We start from the raw sequence: 27,908 nt of genomic DNA, 5'->3' as shown, positions 1-27,908 counted from the left end.
GAGTGTACCTACTACAGGACCCCCAACCTGAAGACCTAGAGTGTAGCCATTGCTTTCAGTGGCTCATACATCGTTGAAGAGTCAGTCTGAGATGAGAAAACTGCAGCTGGGATAGGAAAGAGAATTACATGAAGCTCTCTAATGCAGCCATCTCTGAGGTTAATTATATAATCTCTCCAAAGCTTCTTTATGGGTTTGTAATGGTCAACACAGAGGTACACCAGGTGCTTATAGAGCACTTCGGTGCCTCTGTAGGCACTGTGATAGGCTGTACTGAGAGAACATTAAGATGTCTGGTCTGCTTGAGGATTGATGTCCTATCTGCAAATGGAGATGATAGGAACCACTTTCTGCTGGTTATTTCATACATCCCACCTGTGTAGGTCATTCCCAGGCTACCTATCTACTTCAGTTTTCTATTAAGCTATGCTTATGATACAGCTGAGTGGATCACTACTACTACTTCAGGCTGACCTCCCAAATACCATTTGAATCATTGAAACCTGTTATTGCCCCACAGCTTGAGGCTACAAAGGAGTCATTACAATCAATGTACAGAAGAGAGTCCTAGAGAGAGTCCTTCAGAGACCAGCCAGGCTGTGATCCCTCATGGAGAAGAAAGAAGATCATCTGTGCCTACACAGGAAAAAGACAAAGAACACTATCTACCTCACAATCCTAAGAAAGTTGTGCGGCCACTCCCTCCCTCCCTCCCTAACCTTCCTTTGCATATGACAGTTTAAGTAAAAGCTGAGCACATGAATACCATTATCCAAGGCCAACATTTCTAGTAGGAGACCTTCACTAGTCCAGATAAGATTCTATTTCAAGGAAACATTACCTGGACTCATAGTGATCCAGAGCTTCATGTCTGTCCACATTTGAAGGGACTGCTTTAGCTTTCAAAGGTGTCCCATATGCCGTCCATGCTATCTCCTTATTATGGATTCTTCACTGCAGTGTTTTTCTTCAGCAGGGCCAGCCTTTTAATTCAGGTGGGGGAGGATTAGAAGGAAAATGCCCGTATTTTCTCCTCAGAAACCTTACAATCTAGTCTTAGAGTGGAGCATAGGCTCTATAGACGATTATGACATCAAACAAACAAACACAAATTCAAGATTCCATTAACATGGAAAAGCTATTCATCTGCATGGCAGTACAGCTACACGCACAGAGCCTCAGCAAAGCATTATGTACCATTGCCAGTAACTCAGACTGATTTTTTTCTTCAAATCACCATTTGAAAGCTCAGAATTCAATAACGCCTGTCATTAATTCCCTATGATTGAACTAAGATACCTGAGGAGGGAATGGAAAGGAAGGTAGATAACAGTGGAAACAATTAGGAAAAAAAAAGGTGAGAAGTATGGCAAGACTACAGTAAAAACCAAGAAATGGTCTTAGCAGATGTGTTTCTGATGTAATTTTGAGTCTCTAGAGAAGTCCAAGTCCCCTCAGTGAAAGAATTTTTCCCGAGAAGTGGTTCTGCTGACAGAAGCAGGATGCCCTTTGCTCAAGCTTCCCATCTGTGTATTCAAACACTATTTCAGACAACCATTACAGTTCACTGAATGCAACTAGTAACGCAGCTTACACATGACTGGAGTAAGAAGGAGACCTACATAAAAACTTAAGAGGCATATTGTAACAAACATGGGTGGCAGGAGAAGGCACAAACGGACAAAGGGACAAATATCAAGTCTGAGTAATTCTCAGGACCATCTGGATGGTACTATAAATTTCTATTTGTTGGGAAAGGTATGCACTCAGCTCCAAAAGAGTATGATGCAGCAGTCCTCTCTCTATTGCATTCAAAGAGAGTCAATAAACTTGTCATATCTCTGGGCCAAATATCAAATAATTGGAAAGGATAGAAACAACAAAAAATATTGCAGCCAAAAGTGGATACACCAGGACGAAGACTTTAGGGAAATTATCCACTCCACCCCATTTTTTTTCTAGACGGAATACTCAACTAAAATCTTTCTGCATTTTTTTTTCTGCAAGTAGAGCTATTAAAAGTAAAATTACTTAACAACCAGCAAGGATTTTTTGTATGTTTGAATTCAAAGAAAAGTCTAACCACACCATTATTTGCTGAAATTCCATTTAAAATAAGTCCAGTCTAGGGTCTCATTCTATGTTTCCCAGATAAGGTAGCTTCTACCTAGAACACAGGAAGCCTTTGGTCCCTCAGTGAATTGATAACAGAAGTACTATATATACACCTCAATATCCCTAAAAGACTTTAAAACCTTTCCATATTTGAACTTTTTATTCCTGTTGCTAGTCTTGATGAATTTTCCTTTGAAAAAGTACTTGCAAAAATCTCTAGAGACTCAAAAACCACTCTAATTATGTTACAGTAATCTTCAATACATGAATTCAAACAGAATGGAGACTCCCTAGTCAAAGAATGATAATGAAGTTATCTCCTTGACTTTCTTATTTTATTTTATTGTCTTGTCACATTGATTGCCCTAATTACGAACTACACAGGGAGTAAATAGAAATAAAGTTTCTTCATTCCCATTGCAGGAAAAAAAAAATAAAAGAAAAAAAAGTAAATTAAAAAAATGAGTTTTCGGTACACAAAACAGATTGAAGGCATAGAATGTGACCTGTTCTTTTGTGCCCCAGCTTCAATGGACTTGTATTGATAGGGGGGATCAAGATCAAAGATCATGGATGGAATTAAAATCATCCCAGTTTTCTTTCTATGTGTAGTTTTAGAAGTTAGCACATGCTAACTCACTGCTGTAAAGCACTAACACCTATGGTGGTAGGGAATATTTCCTGCAACCATCAGCTGAAGGATAGGCCTACAGAAGGAATCTGGCTGCAGCTCCCATAGATGGGGTTTGGAAAATACTTATGTCAGTGCTCATTCCTGTGATTTCTGAACCTTCCAGCTCCTTCCAGGCACCTGTAACAATGTCACTCTTAGTATGTCTCTCTCCTGGCAGAGAAGGGGATACAGGACAGGCACATCACTGGCTCGAGAGAAAACCAGCAGTACCCAAATGACATGTATAGCTCTACTTGTGGGACAGGGTTTCCTCAAAATTTTCAGAGGGATTCTGAGAGCAATTGTAAAGCCTGTCCACTCCTTTTAGATACCCAGTGTAGACATGGAGATCCTCTGAGATCCTTGAACACCTGTTCTGGGTCATACAAGATATTGGTCACCACAGATGTATGTAAAGAGATGTGACCAAGAACCCATAACCCTTAAAAAATGAGTACAGATTTTCAGGGAACACCATTTCAGGTATGAGAAAACTAATTTCAACCTATTCTTCAGTTAAACTTCCCATTTGAGATTTTCTTTTAAGATTAAGATTTGAACACTCCTTAAAAAATGCAAGAGAAGCTCCATCAAATAAAGCAACACCGTTCAGTACTTTTGTATAGAAAACAGGTGGAAATTAATGTATTTGTCAGAACTGAACAGACCAGACTCATAACTTTCCTAACCTCAGGGAAGAAACTGAATTTTTACCACAAACCATAATCATCATATGTGTTTTGATAATTTGGCATCATATTGGAGCTGAGTCATTGGAAACAGAATCTTTCCTCTCCTGAAAATTTTATGAATGTTTCACTGAACTGATGTTAAATTTTGCAGGTTTTGCAATGAAAGTTGGTATTAGGGAGCAAAGCAGAAAAATGAGTTAATATGTGCCAGAGATATGAGAGCAATACAAGAGATTCTGGAAGCTTACCAGAGGAAAGAAAGCAAGTCTACTCATAAATAAGGAAGACATGAAATTAATAACATCTCAAAAGTGACTCAGATAACTTACAGTGGTATCGAGCCTGTCATCAGTAAGAATATACATCAAAAAGGCTGATATATTAGGAACAGAGAAAAACTACTCAAATACCTTGGAAAATATGAATGCATACAATCCAGCTGGTCTTGATCATATCTTAGGGCAATCACCTCCCAGAGTTACATAAGCTGTAGATCTCATCTACACCTGAAAGTAACAAAAATAAAATTGATGATCTGGCCCCATAATTGAGCATGATTGAATTAGTGCAGGTAAGCAAGTTACAGTGTGCCAGCTGAGCCATGGTAACTGGCTGCATGTGCTCTCAACTAAGTAATGTCTGTTCACTTTCACTAACAACATAAAACCAATCTACAGAAACCAAAGCAAAAAAAAGCAGGTGCTCTTATTCCAGTTTAAGAGTGGTATATTTCACTTTAATGTAAGTAGATACACAAATTGTCTTAGGTAAATTAAATTGTTGATATAAGTTGAGAGGAATAAAAAGCTAAGGTAAAATAGAGGTAATTTGCTCAACAACTGAACAAAAGTCAATACTGTATAGTGACCTTCAGATGAGGAAGGAGAACCCTTTGGCAATACTCTGAAAATAGATATTTTAGGGATTAAAGGAAGGAAAAAAAATCTCATGTAAAAAACAGCACACAGGGCTGGATTCTTCCACATTTAGTTCATGAAAAGGTTTCTGTTTTCAAACTGGTCTCCCTGATTTTCGCTTAGCAATATGTGGCATAAAACATTTTTCAAAGTCAGTGAATGAATTAAAATATGGCTGCAGTGAACCCCATTCTCAACAATATATTGACAGTTGAAGAACAAACAGTGGCCAGCAAAATTATTTTCTTAGGAATGAAAATAAGGATGAAAATAAGGAGCACAACAGATATCTGTTAAACTAGCTGAGTATTAAGCATCACATTTCACAAGGCATTATCTGGAAAGAAAAAGGAAAAAAAAGTTTAAATGTTTCTGGATAGAAACTATCTTCTAGAAACCTGGAAATAAGTGATAAATGCCAGAATGCATTTTAGAAACACTTTATTTGTACACTACTGATGTTAGTCAAGTTTCTCTCAAAAGCCATATTAATGAGCAAGTAAACAGCATATTACTGAAAACCTGCAGATCATATTACACAGAGATATGTATTACTGTAACCAAATCAAGTACTAGCTTATATAAAGTGCTGAGATAGAACAAAAGGGATTTAGAGAGATTTAAAAGACAGATTCACTTGAAGACTACTGCTTCTAATCTAACACACATTCAAAACGAAAAGAAGAAAAAGCAGAGGAAGCAATGCTGAAAGGTACAGAGAGATGACAGAAAACAGCATGCATGCATTTGAAATGTGAGTCTACAGCCAAAATGCTGGTGCAAATTAATGCTGTATATACGAGTACTTGGCGAACAGAACAGGAGATGGTTGGCTTTGTGCTCTCATGCTATCTTGGAGAAATCAAACCCACCTCATTCATCCCAAGAACAGAAGGATGCCAATAAGTTTTAGGAAGTAGAACACAGGTTGTGAGATTTAAGGATTTAAGAGTGTTTGAGGCATATCATTTAACGAAACAGTGACAAACCAAGGAAGAGACACAAAGAAGGGTAACAAATGACAATTAAAACCAAAAAGGTTGTAGAAACATAAAGAAGGTAAATGCAGCTAAGGAATGGAAAAAACAGATTAGGCACTAGGAATATAAAATGGTAAATGAGCTTTTTATTTCTTTTATTTTTAGCTTCTGGAATAATCTGTTGGTAGTCAAAGTTCTTTGGCTTGTTGTTTTCCAGACTGGAGGCCAGACTCATCAGAACGTCACTGGTATGAGCCATGTATTGGCAGTGATCAGGTTAATGGGATCTAACAAATCTTCATTTTTCCATTAATTTTACACAGCTTTTTTCTTATTCTACACTAAAGTTTCCTCATAGCACTAGTTATGAGATATATAAAATGAAAAAAACTGCTGGTGTTTTTTCTGGATAACCATGGTTCTGTGAATATACATTGCATGATCTGTAGAGCTTTTCCCTCATGGGAGAATGCTGTTTCCAGTTGGTTGCATAAAGTTAGGTTCTTTCTCTTTTTCTTGCCAGCAGGTTTAGAAGGCTAAATGTTCCAAATCCACATTTCATTAACTTTTCCTTCTTCAGCAGCTCTTTCAGGTTCTCAAACTACCATCTTTTGTACTTTATGCAGAAACTGTAGTTTCCCCATAGTAAAGTTTTTGTAACTAAGATCTATTTTCTCCTTTGTTAGTTTTTCCAGAATTCAACCAATTTGTCTGAAATTTTATATACACATTTTACTAGCAGACCAGACTTTAAAAATAGTTCTAGAGGAAGTCAGCCAGGTTATTTAGTAGTGCTTGCAAAATGAATGAATGAATGAATAAATAAATAAATAAATAAATAAATAAAGATCAGGAGGACTGCACTGTGAAAAAAAATTTAAAAAAAGAAAAAACAAAGAAGAACTATAAGAACTATTGTATCTCCAAAATAACAATGAATAACCCTAAAGTCTGATTGATTCAGCAAAGTCTAAGCAAGGTCTGGTGCCTCTGGCAGCATTGAAATAGTTGAAAAGTCATTATTCAAAGTTAAATAGTCCAGATTTTATGAATCTATCTCTAGTGAAACAGGTTAGGAATGATGTATTTTTGTGCTGTGCATTATGGTCACTCTCAGAAAGGGAGTGCAGTCATGAAGGTTGAGGGCAGGTCCTCCAGACCAGTCTTGTCTAAAACCAAGAGACTTCTTAGCTTCTTAGTTGAATGTAAGTTTTGTAATTTCCCACTGCAAAAAATGAAAAGAAATATGCTACAAAGCTTCTCATAGAGTAAAATGACATTTTAAAATTGTTCTGTTTTTTTCTTCATGCAATATCTTTTTACTACTGCTCTTTATTACTGAAGTTGCAGGGGTTTTTTGTTACTTGGGATACCAGGCTATCCCAAGTCACCATAGCTGCTACATTTAGCCAGTGGGATTGCTCTCCAGGCTCTGTTGACTGCATTTACTGCTTTGGGAGCTTAGACATTTGATGCACTTCTTGAAATCTGAATTTAGGTGTCTTAATCTGGAAGTGAATGCCACCTAAAGGGCAGGATCCTGATGTCTAATCTTAGGCAGCTTGTGCCACTTGAGCTGTTCTGGTGTATCTAAGGCACCTTCATGGGGCAGACAGGGATGATTAAAAAATCAGACAGGCAACTCAGGTCACAGTGAAAGGATGACTGAGGATCAAGTGAGAGCTCTAAGACATCTTGCATGGCACTAGGTATCTAAATTTAGTCAGTTGAATTGCACCCCATGTGTTTTTGATACCTGAAGTTTTTTTTTTTTTTTTTATCTTCCCTTCTGCTCAACAAAAGATATCAGACAAAGTGGATTCACTTTAGTTGTCCACATGTAGGTGTCCAATGTTTGAGATTACTAGACTGTCCAACCTGGCCTGAGCTGCTGCTCCAGTAGGAAACGGATCTCCATGTGGTTGTCTAAGATACTTTGGCTTACCTTAGATATGAAAGGTAGCCTATATACCATTGAATGAATGAAGTCATCCTGGAGTGTATTTCATCTTTTTCTAAGGTAGGGGTCAAAAACAAACTAGACAATTTACAGTTCAACACTTCCTGGTTCCTCTGACTTGACTGTCAGGGGATTTTTTGTCTACTCTAGTCATCTAACATCTGTTTTATGAGATGAATCCCACTTGGAGTGGCAGGCAATACTTAGTAGCTGCTGCTATTACATATTAAAATAATGTGTTTATTTTTCAGTTGTGGCAGACATTCTCCAGGTGAGAGTTTGCAATGTGTAATGGAAAATGCAAGATCAATGACACCACAAATTGACATAACAAGTAAAAAAAAAACAAAACACAATATATAAGTCAAAAATAATATTTAGTAATTTTAAATCTGTAAATTTTCCAAAAGAAAAACATCAAAGGTTTTTTTTTTTTGCTTGATAACTTTCACAGAATTGTGAATAATTTGAAGATGCATTTTTGACAGCTCCACTTTTTGAAGGAAGTACAAGTAAAATTATGCAATGCAAAAGATCTATGGATATAGTATTCCTGTTAGCTCCCCAGCCTCACACTGCATAGCTCTCTGCAAACTACACAGTAATTGAGATTCAGCCTGTAATTTATGTTATTGTTGATTTCACCAGTTCTTATTTTTATTGTAATGAATGTGAACAGAAGCTTTGATATGCCATGATATATATATATATATCTTTTGTTTATGTGTACATCAGGAAATCAAATATTAGAATAACTGTCAATAGGAAATGTGAGGGAGGTGACCACAATGAGGAAACATAAATTCATAATAGTAAAGAAGAAAGTACCAGTGAAATATTTGAAGGTGTTTAATTATTGGCCTAACAATGCTTACACTGGAATAAGTAGTATATACACTACTTGTTTCAAAAGCCAGTGTTACATGCTTTGGAAACAGCCCTATCCTATTGGAGACAGATGGAAAGAGAACAAGAGGCCTAAGTTTGAGGTCATTAGACTTCAGAAGTTGAGGGAATGGATTTATTTTTGGAGGTTTTCCCAAGAATTTCCTACATGGTAAACATATATAGGTAGAAGAAAATGCAAATTTCTTCACAGCAGTGGAATTTTCCTTTGAATTATTGTGGCATAGAGCTGAAGATCCAGTTCAGCTCAGAACCAATAGTAAAATTAAAGTGAGTGTTTCAAAATGTTTTGCAATATAGTAAATGAGCACTTACTCCCTGTACAACCTATGGACCACAGAAGATATGTGTCCCTACAGATACATAGCTACAGGTTGTTCAGTTAGTGAGCTAGAAAATTCATTGAAGAGGACACCGCAGAGCACTGAAGCTTGAACTCCATACCCTTCTCCCTAGCTCTATCTCCCTTCCTATTCATCAGCAATATATCTCTGCAGAGGACTGGCCTTTTTCTTAGATCAGTTTTCTTCAAGTGTGTTATGACAGGAGCTGGATATGAATCAGATCAACTGGCTTTTTTTTTTTTTTCATTTTCTTTTAAGACAGTCCAAAATGGCTGCTGACTATAGATCAAACTTTACATATTGTTCTTTTCTTTCTCTGCTTAGAAAGCTTACCCTTTGCTGAGACAGGCTTGTATTCTCAAATTGTCTATGCTGAGGTTTTTCAAGCTTCAGTAATGACATCCAGCTTCTCATTCCTAAACCACCTTCCAGTAAGACTACCAGTAAAGCAGTCCATATTTATCAAGTATATATCTTGATTTCTCCCCACTTATTCTAGACACAGTTATTTGTACCAGAACAAATAGTGAGTTTGGAAAGTATTTTAGCACAGCACAGAAAACAAGGACTGGAACCTTCTCTTTCTGAGGTCAATGGCAAAACTCACCAAGAAGCAGAGATATACCATAGAGCCCAGATGTAACAGGATAAGAGCTAGCCAGAGAAAGCAGTGCCCATTAATTACGGATCCTCCATTTCCTCTCACACCTCAGTAGTATTAAAAGAATAGTACAGACAATGTATTTAATTTGGTAGGAATTCATACTTTTCTGCCTGTTCACTTAGTTTCTTACTGTTACTAATTGAGACAATCATTGTTTTTTTTTTTTTTTTTTTTTTTTTGTCTGTGGGACTGAGACAATGCCTATATTAGTACTATTTTAGAAAAGACACAAGAAACATTTACTCAAATAGGAACTGAACCATATCTTCAGCTGTTTATTAGTACCTAGTCCTTTGAACTAGAAACCTACACAGATTTTCTTAGGCACCTCTCCCATGGTTAAGTACTCGTTTTTCACCCACATTATAGGACCATCCTCTAAAGTCTGTTGTGCTGGAGGTACCCTAGGAATTTCTGTTACAGCACTTTAACCCAGAAAATAATTGGTTTCTATTGCCTGTAATAGGGCATAGGCTATGTGTTATGCTAAAAGTGTGGGCCTCATTACTTCTCAGGCTTTGCACTTGGTCTGTATGGAGATTTATTATAACTAGTAACAGCAATTAATTAGTTAACCCACTTTATTTTGGCTTGAATGAAATAAAGCTTGCAGGTCTACAGGCATGGGACACGAGAAAGAGCAGAGGCCTTGAAAGTATATGAATAGGATATCAGTAAGTCCAGGTCTGTGAGTAGCTCACTGACGGTCAATTACTAGTCATTAAAGGAGCACAACCTTGGGAGCTGGATAAAATGGTTTTAGAAGTAACAAAGAGAATAAAAAACAGGTATCTGAAGTGTGAAAGATGTGCCATGTATAGTAAATTCAGATGTAATATGGGTTTGCAGAATAATGAATAAAGATAAAGGGTTAAATGTTATTAGCAAACATACAAAATGACCCTGAATAGGTCCAAGAAATGGTCAACACTGTGCTCCAGCTGGAGAGGGACTTAGGACTTAGGAAGGATTTGCTTGCAAATGTCCAGAAAACAGCAACCTCAGGGCTCTCAGGGGTGATGGGAGGGTGGGATACAGAGAGAGGAGTAGACATAAGAAAGCTGGTGTATGTATCATTTAATGTTATATGATTTGAACTATTAGTGTTCGTATCATCACAGCTGGACTGATAATTCTTTGACTAGACTGGTAGGACTAACTGGAATATCAATGAACTTTTGGTTTTACCTCTGTGTTGTGTTCATTTTGCCCATAAAAAGATGTTGAGCATAACACATAAGTGACAATTCAAGCAGGTTATTCTGTAAATTAGTTACAAGAAACTGCTAATACCATGTATCCCAGAACCTCTTGAGCACCTTTAATACAGTTAGGGATTGCAGCCTTCTGCTGCCCTTCTGCTTGTTTCACCGTGGCAGAGTTTTGCAATTTGGTAGACACGAAACTGGCCAGAGAGATAGAAAATCTCAGAACTGCAAGCAGGAGGAAGAAGCAAGAGACTGGGTGGGTGACTGTTATCTTAGCTGCCACAGTCCTAATATTAACATCTTTTACTGGTTAGTGCAATGCAGCAAGGTTATGGATGATTGCTGAAGGCCTGCCACGTCATGTTTTTTTTGAATGCACAGTATCAGCAACCCCACCATAAGCCACTCTATGGTCCATCTGCATGTTGTTGTGAGGCAACATGTGAGGTCCTGGAGGAGCAGGGCCACTGCAGTGAAGTAGCATTGAATATGGAGCAACAATACATCAATTTCTGGGTCTTTTCTCTGTCCAGTATTTGGTAAATAAGCTTCTCAAGAGACTGGACAGGCGCAACTCTTTTTAGCCTGTGGCCATTGGTTTATTTTTGGTGATTCCACCATATTTTCATTGCAATGAGATACACAGTGTCATGTGCCATGTCTGACTGAATGTGTTCCACAACACTCAGGGCATTATTTAGGAAGAGCATTCTGCTCAGATCTACTAGGATGTTTACAGGAGAAACAGCCTGACTCTGCAGTTAGGGGTGGGGAATGGGCATGGAAGGACACAACAGTAACAATTTTGAGGGGACAAAGCCTCACTAAACATAGTGGGAAATTAATTTCAGAAATCTGGAGTCTTCCTCTTGCAACAAAACATGACTGTATTCTTATACACAAGATTGTTGTGGGGAGTGTGACAGTACTCTAAGCTCAAAATCAGTAATTTTTTGCTGTGCAGTAGCAGATGGTGTCTGATCCATGGATTGCTGCCAGGAGTTCATCAGCCATGTGGCTGGGTAGCTCAAGTCACTGTCTATGAGATCATTCTGTTGGCAGAGTGAAGAGCATCATCTTCACCACTACCTGCTGCACATTTCACATGCTGCTAGTGACTGATGTGGCTGAAGGTAGATCAGGTGCTCCACTGGTCCTCACCTAGCCTTAGGCAGATTTGGAGCATTGTTTAAGCAGCAACAGCCTCTGGGAAAGGAAGGGACATCTGAAATGCACCCGTGTGTAAGTGCAATGAAATATACATTTTACAGACACCATGGCTTGGTGTCTCTGCCTTCCTTGTCTACCTATCTTGGGAGGAGAGGGGATACACTTATTTTAGCAATACCTCACACAAACACTTCCTCATCTCCTGCAGAATATTTCTTTCTCTCTCTCTCTTTCTTTTTTTCTTTTTTTTCTTCTTTTTTTTTTCTTTTTTTCTTTTTTTTTTTTTTCCCATCACATCTTTTGCTCAACTTTGGGCAGATGCAAATCTTTGCACAGGAGTTCATCTGAAACTTGTTGTAACCAGCTGCTCAAGGCAAAGCTGGCAGCTAGCAGTACTCCTATAGTTTGGGCAAGTGTTGCCCATGCATTCTCAGTCCCACAAGTCCTGCAAGTCAGTGTAGATTTCATTTACTGCCCTGTCTCCATCATTGCTCTGGCATGCTGCAAGAGGCTGCTTACTAGGTGCAGATTCAGCCAATGGTGAATTGGTAATTCTTGCGGTCTGTTTCAGTTGTAAGGGCAACAGGGACAAGAGTATTCTCATTGAGGGACTGGACTAATAGTGGAGGCTAATTTGCTTAATTGTAGTCCAATGCAAGCATAGTCATTATATGAAGTATGAGAAAGCTACTCTTCTTCCAAGAGGAATTAAGTTGGCAGAAGGGTACATGAGCCAGCCGGACTACAGACTAACAGCTGTGTTGAACAGGATATTTGTGCCACCAGAGGAATAACAAAGCTCAGGAAAGGTTTTGTTTTGATTTTGATTTTTTGCCTAGACCCCCATCAGAGAGTTATTTCTTTATTTTTGTTGAGTTTTGAATAAAGGTCACTCTTGTTAGGATTGGGTTGGTCTTTATGTCCACAGGGATAACTGCTTACCAGACGAGCTTTCCTTGATTAGTGAGGCCAGCTTATATTAGTCATAGTCACAGTCAGCTGGGGCTGCTGCAGCACCATCTAGAATCCACTCAAAATATTCACTCAGAATAGCAACACTTTTACGCTCCCCCACTGGCTTTCTGCAAGGGAAGCAAAGGCAGAACCCCTGTATTTATTAGCAAAAAATCTGTCCTGAAACTGGTGTTGGCACAAAAAACTCTCTGCCCTAGATAGATGCGTACATGGGTACTACTCATAACTGGTGGGAGACACACATTCATGAATATTACATCTGATGCATTTGTTCAACAGACAATGGGGAAGAGCTGAGGCAGCATTATTTTAGAAGTGGTTTGGAAGAGTCAAGAGAATGTCAGAAAAAGTCATGGAAAATAGTCTTTTTTAATGACAGCAAACTTTGTTAAACTAGGAAAAGTGATTAGGAAAATCAAATGACCTGAGAAATCAGACTTGAATGCTGAAGTAACTTAGGATTTCTTCAGCTCAAAGTTACTAAAAACTATCAGGAATGTCCATGACAAGCAAGCTGCAGGATTCCCCACATTACTAATCTCTCTCTCCTTCCCAAGAGAAGTATTATGAAGAACTTGGAGGGAGTGGAAAAAAAATAAGAACAAGAAAAACAACAACAAAAGCACAACAGATCAGCTCGAGCTATGACTTTATTACTTGCCTGGGAGCACTTCCAAGTTCCTTGCTCTGGGTGTATGCCTCTGATATATCCCAAATCCCATCCCTTCTTCTTTATCCAAATATCCTGTGATTACTACGGTGAAGCAAGCTTTAACGAATATTTGATCCAAATCACTGAAGAATAATGATCCCTGAACAAATTGCAAGTAAGCCCATGCAAGGCCAAAGAAAGCTGGAATCAGGTATTAAATTCATACATCAAGAATTCACCATGGTGGAGCCAAGGTAGGTTTAGTTTATTATATTAAAACAAGAAACAGAAGATTATACAGTTATCAGGCAAGACCAACAAGAGAAATGGAACAATAATGTAAGGATACATAAAAAATAGGACTGTTCTTGGTTTATCTTTGATAAGCTATGCCACAGCAGTGAGTAAGGATGTAATGCCAATGACCTTTGGAGACAGAGTAGTCAGGATGAGGACAGGAAAATGGAAGTCACCACAAGCAAACTGAAGTGAAGAGATTTTTGGACTGATATGCCAGCTTAGCCTGCAAGTAGTCTAATCGTGCTTCAGGACACTGAACTCCTCTTCTGGTAGAGAGAAGCAGAGGCATTGGGAAAAGATGCAATGAAAACTTCTTCTTTACAATGCCAGCTGACCCCCAGCATTGGTTTAAAATGCCCTCACATCGCACTTCCAGGCTGGGGCAAGGGGAAGGTTACTATCACTTGGTTCATGGGTGTTTACCCCAAGAGCGGACACTGCCTTAAAAAGCTGACTCAAGTCAGCAGAGACTTTGATATCAGATAACCTATCTCCATTGCAGCCTCTTGTAGGCTTAGTTTGGAAGATATTCCTGCAGAGGACCCAGTTCTGTTTACAGTTAGTCCTACTTTGACCTGAGTTGCTCTGCACAACAGGAATAAACCAAGAATAACTTCAGCTCTGCGCTGGGAAGCACTGAAGGATGATACAAGAGTCAACTGACAGCCTGAGGAGATTTCCACAGATTTTCATTCCTTTTGTCTATATGCTTTTAAGAGTATTAGAGCTGGAAAAGTACTTTGTTCCTTCCTACATGACATGTGAGAATTGTGAGAAAAAGAAATAAAAGAAAAAGAAAAAAAAAAGACTTTGTTATGTTAAAGTCACACGTGCTACAAACCACAGTGACTTCACTGTGGCAAGTTGATTGCCTGATGTTACTTGTATCATTCTTCACAAGTTTGCTTCCTAGGCAGAATCAGGCAAAGAAGGTGCAGGAGGAAATTCAGGCTCCTCATAGGGTGCCCCCTCCCTATTCTCTGTGGCTTCCTGGACCTGGTCCATGGGAATGAAGAACTGAAGAAAGCCTAGGAAAAGAGCAGGAGAACAAGAATATGAAGTTTGGTGGCAGTGGTGGAGAATGGAGTCCAAATAGCCCACTTCCCTACACATTTGATAAGTACACTTATGTATTTAAATCAAAACCTTTTAGCTACTGCTGGAGGTTATGCTGGAAGGGCTAATGGATTTGCTAAGGTGATGTCAGTAGTAATAAAGATCTGAAAGGTTTTGTCAAAAATGACAGCTGTTCATCAGCTGATCCTTTATTTCATGAGACAGCACCTCTATTGACCATGTTAATTCATGGATGTGACCTTGGTTGCTTCTTAATGTATTATGCATTAGGTAGGTGTAAAAAGCTAAGATCCCAAAGTCCCCTTTGCAGACAGGCTGCAGAAATTTGCTTTCATACTAGATCTTTGTAATGAACTCTCAGCTCACATCATGGCCAAGATATTAATATTATTGAATTGTCGAATCATCAAATAATCAAATCATAGAATGGCTTGGGTTGGAAGGGAACTTAAAGATCATCTAGTTCCAAGTCTTCTGCCATAGGTATAGAGATTCCACCCACTAGATCAGATTGGCCAAGGCTCCATCTAACCTGGCCTTGAACACCTCCAGAAATGGGGCATCCACAACTTTTCTGGGCAACCTGTGCCAGTGCCTCACCACCCTTACAGTGAAGAATTTCTTCCTAATGTCTAATCTAAATCTATCCTCTTTAAGTCTAAGACAATTCACCCTTGTCCTATCATTATCTACCCAAGTAAAGAGTCCCTTTCCATCCTTTTTATAAGACCTCTTTAAGTATCGAAAGGCCACAAGGAGGTCTCCCCAGAGCCTTCTCTTCTCCAGGCTGAACAACCCCAACTCCCTCAGCCTGTCTCCACAGGAGAGGTGCTCCAGCACTCCAATCATCTTCATGTCTCTCCTCTGGACTCAGTCTAACGGGCCCACCTCTTTCTTGTGCTGAGGGCCACAAACCTGGATGCAATACTCCAGGTGGTGCCTAAATATCGGGATTTACTTTCTATTATTGCAGGAGACACTCTTACCTATATGTTAAGTAGCATAAATCCATTTATTTCAGTCTTCTCCCACATATTTTAAACTGAAACAAAGTTATATGGAGCCTGAACATGCCCTCTTTTGTAGCTAGAGACACAGGGTTCCCTTTTATCCAGTCAAAAAAAAAGCTCGTTTTCAGTTTTACTATACTGATGAGTATGAAACAAAGCATAACATATGTTGGAAGTTTACTTGTGAAATGAGGATTATATTTTTGGGGCAAAGTCATAGAATAGCTTATTACATTGTCATTCTCAATATATTGCATCTGTGTGGGACAGACAGTAATGTCTCTTGTCCCCTGCACTAAGCCCTTGCAGCACCACACCAACACACAAAGAATGTGAGGCTATTGTTTACTCTGAGCTTCAATAGCTCTTGAAAACAACCTCATGACATCTCTAAGAATCCACCTCTGCTTTCCTGTTGGTGTTTTATACATGGTGTATATATAAGTATTCTCAAGCAATAGGCTGAGAGCCTCTGACATCTCAAAGAGTTTTTCTGCTAATTGTAATCCATTCCAACTATTTCCTAGAATCCTAAGACGTTTATTGGTCATATTTTATAAAAATTTAACCCATCCAACAGAATACATAATCAAATCCCCACTATAATATTGTATAAGAAAACTGAAAGTAACCCTTCAACATTAAATTGAGTTTCATAGATTTCAAAGCATTTTCTGTATAACCCTCTAAGGTTTCATATTAAGAAAATGCCTCTGGACAATATAGACAAGACTCTGAATTTCAAGAGGCTTTCCATGACAGAAAATGCCACCATTTCCATTGGCTATTCCTCACATTCCTTTAATTCTTTGGTATAAATTTAATTAATTATTAGGTCTACTGAGGACAGATTCAGACAGATACGGATCAAACCTCATATAGATTGCTGGTACTCAATAACCAGCTAACATTCATACAGTAAAGAAAAAATATATATATCCCAGATACCAACACAGTTTTATTCCTTAGACTGATTACAGTCACCGTGCAGGATTGAACTCTTCAGAACCTACTGATTTTTACTGTCACACCACCACACTTTATATTATTATATATTATATAATATAATTATTATTATATTATATATATTTATATATAATTATATATAATTATATAATATATTTATATAATATATAAATATATAAAAATATATATAAATATATAAATAATATATATAATTATTAATATATATTATATATTAATATAGAGATATCTATGTGTCCATTTGCTATATATTTTTATGCAAAGCAATTATAATCAGTGTTTTGCCCATCTGCATCTTTGAAGGATAGTTTGCTTTCATGTCCATTCGTATTTCATTAATTACACTAGGCCAGGGTAGATCAGCACTTGCAGGTGAAAGCTTCAGGAAAACATGGGGTGACTAGTAACTCAGTGCTACAAATCGGAAATCAGAAAGGTGTCCAAGAACAACAGGAGGAAGCTCTCAACAGCCTGAAATGCTGTCTGTTGGGTGATATTTGACCCTTGCCCCTGCTCATGTGAAAGCCCAGCAAAAAGTAATATTTCTACAAAACTAGACTTGTTATTTTCAGGATTATGACTAAATTCAGGCTTTATCATGATAAAGTTGTCAAGGAGAGGGTATATCTTTTATTAGACAATTTGATATAGTTAGAGAAAGGACAGAGAATCTTTTGGGTACGCTAATCCTTTTCAGGTTTGAAACATAAATCCAAGAGCCTACACTCCCTTGACACTTCAGTGGCATAATGCTTCCTCTGTAACTGCAGATCAGCTTGCAAAGGACCATGAGAAAATGTGCTGGTAATGTCCTTACCCAAAGGGAAGTCCAATGGTATCAGTAAGAAGCAAGCCGTATGGATGTAGTAGTTTCAGACACCCAGAGTGAACGAGAAGAAGGTAATGTCTCATTTGTTAAAATTAAATAATAGTCATTTAGAGCCAAGTCTCGATGACAACAAGCGAAGGAACATGTTCAAGAAAGGGATACCGCTGGGGTTTGAGACACATATAAATGCAAGCTGAAATGTGGCATATTGGTATAACATACACACCAAAGACTCTCTTTTTAGATTAAACTTTAAGACAACTTTAATATTTTGTTCCCTCACTTTCTGCTAAAAGCAAAACCCTTCAGACCACAAAAAGTTGATGTGTCAATTACTTATGAAATACAGGTGTATTTTTTTTAATCCCATTGGTTGGAGGAGCACAGCAGGAGAACCACTAGCAGTGCTCTGTTAAGACAAGGAGTTCTGCTGGGCTGATTAAAAATGGATGTTAAGACTGACACTATTAAATCATATTATCAGGGCTTTTTTTGGGGAGACTCTTGATGTCAGCCAGAGTGAGTGGAGAGCTGGCAGCAGGAGGTGGGCTGCCAAGGCAGATCAGTGGAAGCTCACTGTTTGTTTCTTGCTGCAGCAAGTGGGGACAGGCTGAGTTTTATAATCCATGGCAGTAGCTCTCAGACCAGAACCTGTAGGCAGATGAAGGCTCACTGCTCATTCTTATTTCATCCCACTGGATATTTTCTAAAGAAGAAACAATATTAAGCAGACCAACACCTGAAAATCATCCCTTATGTTGTATATTAGTGGATTAAGGCAGATCTGATGGTGAGTTGATCTTGGAGCTGTGCAGAGATATTTTTAACCTACAAGGTTCTCTTTTGTAACCCATATTCTCACCTTTCTATGACCTATCCTCAGCAGTCAGGTAGTGGAATTTCTTAAAGCGGAATAGAGAAAGATGGATTTCCTTGAGATTCTCCATTTACTTTACTGATTCTCCATTTACTTTACTGAAATTGAGGCTGAAACTAACTTATAGAAGAGGCCTTGAAAAGACTCTTTTACTAGAAGTATTAAATGTTACAAGTTGGGCTGAGCCATTCATCACTTTATACACACACACACACACATATATATATATGTATTTAAAAAAGTAATTTTCGAAAACCTGAGAGATTCAGTATTCAGTTAATGCTTGCCTTTTGTGGCAAACAGCTACCAAAATTTGGCATAATCACATTTTAAAATTCTTGGTATCTGGAAAAAAGTAGAAAAAAATACATTTTTTTTCCTAAAGATATTTTACAGTTAAAAGATAACTCTGACTGAGATAACAGATTTGAATTGATTACTTAGATATACTCTTCTTCTCCTTCTTCCCTGCAGCTTTTAGAAAAATCTGTTGCAGGCAGATTTCAGAGACTCTCAGCCTAGCAAACAAATCACCAAGGCAACCTTAACACTGATGTCTGGAACTCAGTATGGAAAGAAACAATAAGCACCTTATATCAGTATCCTGAGTCTGAACCTCATTCAGCATTTCATAGTGAACACAGTGAAATAGGCTTCTGAGCCAGTTGCCTATATTCTTTTATGGTCACTGATTTTTTTTTTTAAACTTTTGCTTCTACTTCAGAGATTGTAGACACCTCTTGAATGTTGTACATCCATAGACTTCTATTGTAAATAATTATCTTTTCCAGTTGTTGTGGTTTAACCCGGCTGGCAGCCAAACACCACACAGCCGTTCGCTCACCCTCCCCCCTCCCTCTCTGGGATGGGGGAGAGAAACGGGAAAGTGAAGCCGGTGAGTTGAGATAAAGACAGTTTATTAAGACAGGAATATAATAATAACAATAATAATAATAATAGTGATAATGATAATAGTATTAATAATAATAATGTGTAAGAAAACAAGTGATGCACAATGCAATTGCTCACCACCCGCTGACCGATGCCCAGCCTATCCCCGAGCAGCCGGCCCCCCACCCCGGCCAGCCACCCCTATATATTGTTTAGCATGACGTCAGATGGTATGGAATACCCCTTTGGCCAGTTTGGGTCAGCTGTCCTGGGTCTGTCCCCTCCCAGCTCCTGCTGCACCCCCAGCCTGCTCGCTGGCAGGACAGAGCGAGAAGCCGAAAAGTCCTTGGCCTGGTGTAAACACTGCTCTGCAACAATTAAAACATCAGCATGTTATCAGCGCTCTTCTCATCCTAATCCAAAACATAGCACCCTACCAGCTACTATGAGGAAAAATTAACTCTGTCCTAACTGGAACCAGGACACCAGTAATCTCACAGAGAGATCTTAATTAACATAACCTCCCTCCAAAATCTTCAGTTGCTAATCTGCCAGTGCTAACATATCAAATAACTGTATCTAATTGGAAATGTGTCTTTTGAATCAATAGAAATTGATGGTTGAATTAAATGCATTCAACTCACCTAGTAAGGAAATAGATACTTGTAGAAAGCAGTCACTGGACCAACTGAATAGTATCTTGTTTGGTTGTTTTCTCTGTGTAAAAGCTACATATTCTTGATGCAATAATGTTATCTTTGAATAAGTTTCATTCAAAAAAAAAACACAAAAAAAACCCTGTCATGCTATTTAAACAACTGTATCATTGTTTAGCCAGACTAAAAAAAAGAAAAAAAAAAGAGGGTGCAGAATAAAAATGGTCTTATCAATTCACTTTGCTTGTGCTAGATTCTGGGTTATGTGTTGCAATTCCAACATCACATTTGGGATATTTAAGCTCTTCTCAGGAGTGCACAGAGCTTTGCAACCATAACACCCAACTCTTTCAGCTAGTTTTGATTTGCTTTAAACATGAAATCAAAGAAGAACTTGAAGTAGAAATTTGTGCTATCAGTATTTTAGGGGCTCATTTAAGTCAAAGTTTGAGATATACAGAACTTACTTTCTTAGAAACAAGAAACTTTTCCTGGGAAGTACCTGTAAACCATTGAAGGGGCATATCCATCTGAAACCTAAACAAAACACCAATTTTGCTTTCAAACATAGTCTTCCCTGCGTCTCATAGTGATTTTAATATTATGTTGGTATGTTTAACTAACATTCAAAATCTCACTTCAAAAGAGCTGTACTGTTAAAAGTACTTTTTTTAATTATTTTTTCCCAGTGAAGCTATGATTCAACAGTGTAAAACTCATATTGTGCAAAGAGTAAGGTATGATTTTTCTGTTCTTTCTGCACTCACTACTGTTGATAAGATACATATATAATTTTTTTTCTTCTGTTCTGAAGCAAATAAAAGAGGAATCAAAAAGTTTTTCTTGAAGTCTGAATTGCATCATTGTATAAAATTCTTCCATATAGCAGATCACTTAAGAAAGCAGCAGGCTCCCACTTAAAACCAGCTGCTAATTCCTTTCTGCTGAGTGACTCACCCTCCAAAACAATATCCGTTATTATTGAGACTTCAGCCTTGGATTTTTTCTCAAGTTGCCCTGAGTGCTCAGAGGTGAGCCTAAGCAGTCTGGCTATCTACATTCTCTGTTGTTTGATCCCATCTGTTTTTATGGGATAATGGATGATTTTCAGGTGTCACTCTCACTGCTGTTGGTGGCAGGAAACTGTCATTCTCTCCTAGTCATCTCTTCGCATTACGTTTTCCGTCAGTCCCTCTACTGAACAGTAATCCAATTTACTTCAGGAACAGGAGAGTGGATGGCTTGCTGGCACAGGTGTGTGGGGACATGGTCTGACATGTGGGGGCTTGGATATTTCTGTCTCAGGATGCAAGTATATATATATATATATGCAAGTACATGTGTATGTATATATTTGTGTGTGTCTTTTAAAAACATACTCCAAGAGGTTCTGTGGTGGTGTTCCTACAGGGTTCAGGTGAACAGACATGACAGCAATGACTGAGACCCCTCCTAGCCTACTGGCAGACCACTCAAAGATCTCTCAAGTATCAATGGTTTGATCATCTGTCTCTGCTGACACACAGTCCACACTTACAAGCTTTCAGTCCAGCAACTAGCCCTCTTCAAGATGCTTGTTGGCCATCCCTCCAGTCCCATCATGGAAGAATCTTCCAGAGTTAAAGTCATAGGTCCCCTCTGCCTCTTCCCACCAGTCTACATTGGGGCAGAACTTTTCCTCTTTGTTCCTCCCTCTCACAAGGGCAATGCAGCAGAATGGATCAAACCTCACAGGAATTTTTTACTCTTGGTAGCTGGAAGCATCTGTACTCTGTCACAATTAAAGTTGAGAGAATTTTTGAAGACCCATTAAATTCATTCAGAAGGACCAGATGTACCTTCTACTGTGTTGTCCTTTACTAAGGTATAGAAACTAATTATTGACACCTACAATTTTTAAATGTAGTTTTCAGGAAAATGTGGACCTCTAACAGCACCCTTTGCTCACTGTGCCAGGCACCTCTTCCACATTCCCATCATTTTTCTTGGAAGTCTGAAAGAGGGAAGGTTTCTCTTTCCCAAATCAGGGCAGCCATTTTAAATCTGTTCCATACAAAATTTCACATTCTACCTACTCTTCTTTTTGGTTAAACCTCTTATCTGGAGGACCTAAATGAATCTTCCTTATGGAATTGCTCAACAGGACTTAAGAGAAAAACAAGGCTTTGTTCTGTCCAGTGTGTCTTTGCTTTACTCCATGCATCAGCACTTCTTTCTCAATACCTGTATTTATTTGCAAAGTGGAAAAGCGCAAGCTCTTGCTCTACTCTGAACTCTCAGCTAGACATTTAAAGCAGTGTGAGGAAAAGACTCTCCTCGGGACACTGTTCAGACAATAACTCAAGCACACAGGGCTCCCCTTCCTTCCCAGTGATGGATTTGGTGTTTGAAGTGTCAGGAGAAAACAATGTGCTTTCCTCAGAGAAGCCAAGAAGATAGGTTAAGCGCCCAATTGCTGTGACTTTGTCTTAGGCTGCACTGAGATAACTTTCATCCCTTCTCACCATTTCCAGGTGACATGATCCCTGCATTCCCCTCAAGATGGCTGATATAGATGATGGATGGCCCACAGGCCAAAAAGAAACAAACTGAGTGACAGGGCTCTTTACAAACACAACAAGATGTGCTTTTGTTTCCCAAATGTACACATAATAGGAAAGTCAGATGGGAAAGTACTGTCACTGGAACTAGTGTCTGACTGCAAGTAAAGCAGAGCAATAAATGTCACCCAGACATATACACGAACAAAGCGGAGGAGAGCAATGAGTCATTCTGGAGCACTAGAAGAAGCTGAATTTTAGTTATGCATTGTAATGTCATCTGGGATGGACTTTCTCCTTTTTGAAGGGAGGTTCTGCATTTTACATTGGATCCTCATTTTGTATACAAGTGGTAACTATTACCTTAAGAGGACTTGAATGAAATATTAGCCAATTTAAAAGTATGTTCCACAGAGGGATGTAGAGTTTATGGATGGCTGCAGTGCCAAGAAAATTTTAATATCTGAAAATTGTCTGACAGATTGGGACTGGAACACAGATTTGCAAAGTGCTGCTTGAGAGAGGATCAATAGCACTGTTCAGCTTTAATTCAGCCTATGCTGCATATTCTGACCGAAATTTCTTCAAACTTTTATATATTAATGGCTGAGATCTGAAAATAAAGGTTTTCATAGCGTGAAAAACTGTAATTGCTTCTGCTAGGACTATTTAATCAACATCTGAATAACAGAATTATTTTAATGTGCTTTAAATTTATTATGCAGAGACTCCTCAAGCACTGTTCTGCTAAAGGGTTTCAGCTCTGAAATCCATCTATGTTGCAGTCAAAGACATGACAGAAGGTTTTGTACACATCCAAGCTAGCCTCACCAAATGCAGTTGAATATTGATATTGGCTTTCCAAGTACTTTCCTCAGGTCCCAGGTAGGCTCACAGCCTGCACTTAAACCACATATTGCTGCAGAAGCCCTCGCTTTGTAGCCAGCTTTTCTTTTATAAGCTAGACATGGATATGCTTAGGCTATGCTGAGGTCACAGCTTTGGCTGCAGCATAAACCCACTGTAAAGCAGTAATGACAGGTAATCAAGAAAGTCCCTACAGTGGGCACTAAGCAGTGCAGCTCAGCAGACTCTGCCAGTTCTCAGTGTGCTTGGAATGATGTCCAGAGCTCACGTGTATTGATTTTAAGGCCTGGCTATCACAGGGAAATTTGCACAAGCATAGATATTCATAACGCTGAGGCAAGCCAGAACCTTCACTCTGCAAAGTGAGAAAGTAAACTGCCCGTGTACATATTTGTTCTGCACCAATGCAGTGTATCTATGGTCGGGATTGCAACTGGAGAGCTGTGAGACAGTTTTTCCCTACAGTGCTCAAGACCTTCGTCTTGACACTTAACTGGACCCCAAACTGTTTTTGAAACTAAGGCTGTAGCTCAAATGTATTAAATACTGTTGGATAATAAAAGTTAGTAATCCAGTTTGCATTCATCGTTCTGTGTGGTTTTTGCTTTGGTTACAAGAACTGCAATAAAGTAGTTCTCGGGGTTTCAGCTTTACAAGTTGCAACATTCCACCAGATACGTGGAAGTGGAGTTATTATTATTTTAACCATCCTGTTTATGGCAATTTGAAGCTAAGATTTTAAGCTGGTAGCACATCTGACAATGTTTGGTTATGAGATAACAGTGCCTTGAGGAAAGTAGATTTGCCATCATGGTTGGCATCTATATTCTTTCCTGGAACTACCGTGGGCTTTTGTTGTCATAGTCGTGATAAGCACCCTGACCAAACTGGGGAACACAAACATGCATTGCATTTCCACCAGCATTAGCTAAGTTCAGAACAACCCATATGACAGAAACTTAAACCCTTGGAGCTATTCCTTCTTACACGTCATTATTCTCTGCTCTTTTCTATCATACAAATAACCTCTGTTCCAACCCCTCTTCTTTTTCAGGTTGAAAGTAAACCCCCAAACTGAAAAGACACCTAGAACAGGTGAACAATGGTTGGGGTCTGGCAAGACTCTTCTGGCCATTTCTATGTGGCTGTAATGTATCTGGAGCTGGAAACCACACATTCACATAAGTAGCCCATCCCTTGCAACTTACCGTAGTCTGCTCCTCCATGGAGCATAGTAACTTAAGTCAAACATTGAAATAACAAAATTCTGTTGCTTTCAGGGCCTCAACCAGTGTATCTGCATAGCCCTGCACTGTCCCATGCATATCTACCAGTTGGTTCCCCTTGAGATACAAGTATAATCCACTCAGTACCATGCAGACAAAGCTGGTGGGGCTCAGCAGAGCACACTGAGTCCCTGCTTCAGCCACAGCTAGTAACTGACCAGAAAACAAAACAAAACAAAACAAAACAAAACAAAACAAAAAACATTTGCATAGTTTCTGGTCTTGTTCTCTGCTGTAGGTTTGCATGTCCTCAAGGACTGTATTATCACGTACTGCTCTTGGTGGAGGGGGCAGAAATCACCAGGAAAGTAGGGAAGAGAAAGAAATGTTATTTGCCCAGTCATTAATTTTCACTTCCACTTGCCCACCTGCAGTCTCAGAGGAGATGAGATAAGGCAGCAAAGCAAGGGAAAAAGGGTATTGCAAACTTGGTAGAAATCCCTTAAAACTATAAAGAGAAGGTAAATTGTATGTTTCTGTTTAGCAGACTTCATTGCAACCTTGGGAGTGCACATGGCAAGAACTGTATTTTCTGGTTTTACTTGCCTTTTTTTTTTTTTTTTTTTCTCTCCCTCATTCTCTCATTTTGCTTGCATTTGTTTTATCTTAAATTAAAAAACGTCTGGAAAAACCACAGTCCAACCAGTTTCAGCTATTTCTGTCTCTCCTTCCTCCAGAAGAAAACAACCTGGATTGTCTGCCCACTATGAGCAACAACTCTGCAACTAAGTGGAAAGAGGAAGGAAGAATACTTTTAAAATGAGGGCTTGCACTGATCCTTTATAATGCAGATGTAAATGTTTGCTCCAGCTATTATGAAAGGCTTAGAAGATATTAATGGTTGTTTGGTTTGGTTTTACCAAAGGACAGGAGGGGCTCTCCTGCCTCTTTCCATCCTACCTCCTCATAACAGCCCAGAGGAGATCTGCAGATCCATGCATCTTCCACGTACACCCTTAGCAGCTGCTATAAGGGGAACAAGATAGGAGCAATTTGACACCACCATTGAACACACTCACCTGCAAATGTCTCAAAAACAGCTTTTGGCTTCTTGGGCTCAATCAATCCTATTTTTAATGTCTTTGCCTTCTCAGTTGCTCTGTCCTCTGTTGGTCCCCTGTCTTTGCCCATTTCTCTCTTGCTGACTAAGCACTGCTGAGAAAACCCATATACGTTCTCTTTCAGTGGGTGAACATGGATGACCTTTGCTCCTAGCTCCTGACACCAATCCCACTGTCTCTCCTGTGTGACTGACACTCTACTATTGCCATGACATCAGGCAAGGCCACTTTTTCTGGGTGGAGTACCATTCCCTGTATTGATCTGTGTGCATCTGCACCTTTTTTTCCAGTATGCCTCTCCTCTGCCATGCTGCTGAGAATCTAGTTTATTCTGCAGTGCAGGATCAGGTTTAGTAGCCCCTGGATTCAGTATCTGGGTGGGGGATTAACCAGTCTGTGTGTGCAGGTACTTGTCTGATGGCTCCTTGTGCTCTTTGTTGTTTGGTCCTCCTAGTTTTGGTCACTGTGAATTCAAGGAACTCTGCACCGGCTCATCAGCAGTGCTATCAAACTTTGTAAAATATATTTTATTCTGTTATTCCACTGTTGTTTCAAAAGAAAAAAAAAATCCCCCTTTTTAATTTTATCCTTCTTTTTTATTTCATCCTCCTTTCCAGAGATAAATTAAACTGCATAGGACAATGATTAAATTCTGTTACTCTTACAAGTGAACTGTGCATTCCTGAGATGTATTATATGTAGGAGGGGAGGACTTGCTGAGTTTACACTGGTTTATGAGTGTGCATGGACAGAAGGATGTGGGAACTGACCCATGGGGAGAAAATCAGAGGGGTAAGATTAATTTGTTTATGAGTATTAGATTCAGTATGCACAGAACTAATGAAGCCTGAATGGGTGTTTGTCTCACTGTTGACTGAATTTTAATTAAATTATACTAAGGCTGCAACATGAACCCAACCCTTTCAAGACACTGGTGAATCTCTGCAGGAGATGTGACTTGACTGGAGACTCTGGTGATAACAAGGTAAGAATAAGGACTGAAAAACTCTTCCTTGCATAACTGGCCGCTGAGTGAATATGTTTCAATTCCTTGGCAAACAAAGGAAAAGCACTGTAATTAAAACAAGCAAATGAATTAATGATAAAATTCTGTTTACTATGTTGATTCCTTGGGTTATGTGTTATATCTGCTCATGTCACCTTTTGTCTCTTTTACTTCAGACTGTACAGTCTGCAGGAGAAACAGTATCTTTTTGTGGCTTGAAAAGCACCCAGAATACTTGGAGTCCTAGCACAATAGATATAGAAATAATAATGAAGCTTGACGTATGTCAGAAACCAGGACTTGTACTTTAAAATTCTAGAACTGATGGACCTCAGGTATACGCTATTGATCAGAACTGTATTCAATTTGCAACCCTATGTGTCCAGACTAAATCCATTACTTTTTGCAGGAGTACTTCAGGGGGCTTTAAATTTTCACCTGGATTACTGAAAACAGAATTTGATCCAGGCTGATGGATATTATAGGACAAGAAAGCAGGAATAAGAGAGCAATAAATCATATAATAGAGAGCAGGAGGGATTTCAGCTTCTAACTGGCAAATTTAAGAAACTATATGTTAAAGTAGGGAGTCTCTCTCCTCTATATTATTCAATTTTTAGTCGATTATTTTCCTGTTAGACCTCCGCACACTTTCCTTCTAGCATGAAAGTTACACCCACTTCTGTCTGTTGTCCTTAGAGAGGAGAATGGATCTTTCCCAGAGCTGTACAGAACTGAAGACTGAAGTCTGTATATTTATGCAGAGCTGAATATTTAAGACAGGAATATGACAACCTTCTCTTGACAAAAGTGACTGCATTTTATAGTTTATGGCATCTGTGTGTAAAAGTGTTTCAGGTGTGCCATCCCCAAGTGCCAGCGCCCAGGGACAGACTCAGCTGTACAGTGCATCCTAGCCCTGATTTCCTTTCCTTAAACTATTCACACTTACTCAGGAAGATCTAATTTATTGTCTCCATTGTTCCTCTCTTCCCTGATGCTGTGGAGCTGTTGAAAAATCTTTGACTTCAATAAACAGATACATGAAGTCAGTGGAAGAATGGAAGAATCTCCTTGCAACCCCCTCATAGATGCAGTAACTTTCTTCCTTTTGCATAGTCTGGAGACTAGGGGGCAGGCAGATGAGAACTTGTTTTATTGATGTGTTTACATCTCATTGGCACTTTCAAAGAATATGCTTCATAGTCATGAATACTGATCATTGGCCACGTTAAGTTGCTTTTTTATATCCCTTGCCCTTATTTATG

General features: G+C 38.9%; 1 long non-coding RNA gene across 3 annotated transcripts; it reads right to left on the bottom strand.

The window, feature by feature from the left end:
- Nucleotide 1: 1 nt before the first annotated feature.
- LOC310893070 lies at nt 2-19,396 on the bottom strand. 3 transcript variants are annotated; one of them, XR_014578691.1, is made up of 4 exons: nt 19,363-19,396; nt 3,891-3,986; nt 842-983; nt 2-636 (listed from the first exon to the last, which is right to left on the bottom strand). It is a non-coding gene; the product is annotated as an uncharacterized lncRNA (long non-coding RNA). The 3 variants fall into 3 exon arrangements; XR_014578692.1 differs by lacking the exon at nt 19,363-19,396 and adding an exon at nt 5,270-5,829; XR_014578693.1 differs by lacking the exon at nt 19,363-19,396 and adding an exon at nt 5,204-5,265.
- Between the last annotated feature and the right edge of the window lie 8,512 nt (nt 19,397-27,908).

This window comes from Anser anser (assembly GCF_964211835.1).
Source record: "Anser anser genome assembly, chromosome: 1".
NCBI lineage: Eukaryota > Metazoa > Chordata > Aves > Anseriformes > Anatidae > Anser > Anser anser.
Note: the sequence above shows the minus strand (reverse complement) of the source record. Positions and strands in the feature narration are given on the sequence as shown.